The sequence below is a fragment of the Brassica napus genome, unplaced genomic scaffold (assembly GCF_020379485.1).
Source record: "Brassica napus cultivar Da-Ae unplaced genomic scaffold, Da-Ae ScsIHWf_199;HRSCAF=351, whole genome shotgun sequence".
Taxonomy (NCBI): domain Eukaryota; kingdom Viridiplantae; phylum Streptophyta; class Magnoliopsida; order Brassicales; family Brassicaceae; genus Brassica; species Brassica napus.
This window is the reverse complement of record NW_026015416.1, coordinates 105,001-107,500: the sequence shown is the minus strand read 5'-3', so window position 1 is coordinate 107,500 and position 2,500 is coordinate 105,001.

Here is a 2,500-nt window from a genome sequence, read left to right as displayed (position 1 = left end):
TTATAAGTGTCAGGGCAAAGGCCACTACGCTCGGGATTGTCCAAACAAACGAGTGATGGTCCTAAAGGGGGATGGCGAGTATGAATCCCAAGATGAGGCAGAGGCCGCGGCCGCGATCTCTGATGAAGAAGTAACCGACTACCCGGAGACAGGCGAGCTGCTAGTGACCCGGAGAGCTCTTAGCACCCTCTTTGACCCAGAGACCATCCAGCGGGAGAACATCTTCCACACCAGATGTAGTGTTGATCACAAGGTATGTAGTTTGATCATAGATGGCGGATCTTGTACTAACGTGGCTAGCAAGTATCTTGTTGATAAGCTAGGGTTGGTCAAAACTGCCCATCCTCGACCATACCGTCTCAAATGGCTCAATGATGAGACTGAGCTCAAGATTGCCGAACAAGTTGTTGTGTCCTTCAGTATTGGCAAGTACCAAGACCAGGTCAAGTGTGATGTTGTGCCCATGCAAGCCGGCCATATACTTCTCGGAAGGCCGTGGCAGTTTGACAAGGAGACACTTCACCATGGCCGCACCAACATCTACAGTTTCGTCCACAACAACAAGAAGCACAGCCTAGCACCTCTCAGCCCTCAAGAAGTTCATGATATGCAGAAGGCAATGACGCAGTCCGGCCAGGTAAGTAACACTAACCTTTACATGACTTCCGGACAAGTGCTTAAATCATTACAACGTGAGACACAGGTGCTACTAATGATCTTTAAGGAAGGTTGTTTTGCAGGTTTAGAAGCTCCTGAAGTACCGGACGTAGTACAAGACCTCATGGGACGTTACAAGGATGTCTTCCCTGACGAGATCCCTGCCGGTTTACCCCCTATCCGTGGCATAGAACATCAGATCGATCTTGTACCCGGCGCGCCACTACCAAACCGAGCCGCTTACCGTGTCAATCCTGAGGAAGCTAAGGAGCTGGAACGGCAGGTCCAAGATCTCATGGACAAAGGCTACATCCGCGAGAGCCTTAGCCCCTGTGCAGTCCCGGTCCTACTAGTGCCTAAGAAAGATGGGACATGGCGCATGTGTGTGGACTGCCGAGCCATCAACAACATAACCATCAAATATCGGTACCCTATACCTAGATTAGATGATATGTTGGATGAACTGAGTGGGTCTGTTGTGTTTTCTAAGATTGATCTCAGGAGTGGATACCATCAAGTCCGCATGAAGGAAGGAGATGAGTGGAAAACCGCCTTCAAGACCAAGCAAGGTCTATACGAGTGGCTGGTGATGCCGTTTGGCCTTACCAACGCCCCTAGCACCTTCATGAGACTCATGAATGAGGTCCTCCGACCTTACATTGGTAAATTCGTGGTTGTATACTTTGATGATATCTTGATTTACAGCAGGTCTTTAACTGAACACATGGGACACCTAGAACAGGTTTTGAAAGCCTTAAGGCAAGAAGGCCTTTATGCTAACCTTAAGAAATGTGTATTCTGCACTGATCAGTTGGTATTTTTAGGCTTTGTTGTGAGTTCACAGGGACTGAAGGTTGATGAGGAGAAGATCAAGGCCATACAAGACTGGCCGACCCCGACCACGATCGGACATATCCGCAGCTTCCATGGACTAGCCAGTTTCTACCGACGATTTGTGAAGGACTTCAGTACCATTGCCGCCCCAATGACCTCCGTGATCAAGAAGAATGTAACCTTTGCTTGGGGTCCTGCCCAAGAGGAGTCTTTCAACAGGCTTAAACATAGTTTGACACATGCACCGGTCCTAACTCTTCCTGATTTTGATAAACCTTTTGAGATTGAGTGTGATGCTTCAGGGACAGGAATAGGAGCCGTACTGACCCAAGGAGGCCGGCCAGTGGCTTTCTTTAGTGAGAAATTGAGTGGAGCCGCCCTCAATTACCCCACCTATGATAAAGAGCTATATGCTCTAGTAAGGTCACTTGAAACTTGGCAACATTATCTTCTGTCTAAAGAGTTTATTATTCATACAGATCACGAGACTCTTAAACACTTGAGGGGCCAGACCACACTCAAGAAGAGGCATGCTAGGTGGCTGGAGTTCGTGGAGACTTTTCCTTATGTGATCAAGTACAAGAAGGGGAAGGACAACGTAGTGGCCGACGCTCTATCCCGACGCCACACGCTCATTACCACCATGGAGGCCAAGATCATGGGTTTTGAACAACTTAAAATGTCTTATGAAACTGACCCTGATTTTTCTGAGCTTTACAGTAACACGGCTAAGGGAGCCATGGGTCCATTCTATCAGCAGGACGGGTTCCTCTTCAAGGAGAAGCGCCTGTGCATTCCTCATGGTTCCATGCGAGACTTACTGACACGAGAAGCTCATGGGGGCGGGTTGATGGGGCATTTCGGCCGAGACAAAACCCTGAGCGTCCTCTCCGACCACTTCTATTGGCCCAGGATGAGGCGTTACGTCGAGAGCCTATGTGCCAAGTGCACTGTCTGTCTCAAAACCAAATCCAGGTCGCATCCTTATGGTTTACACATGCCTTTACCT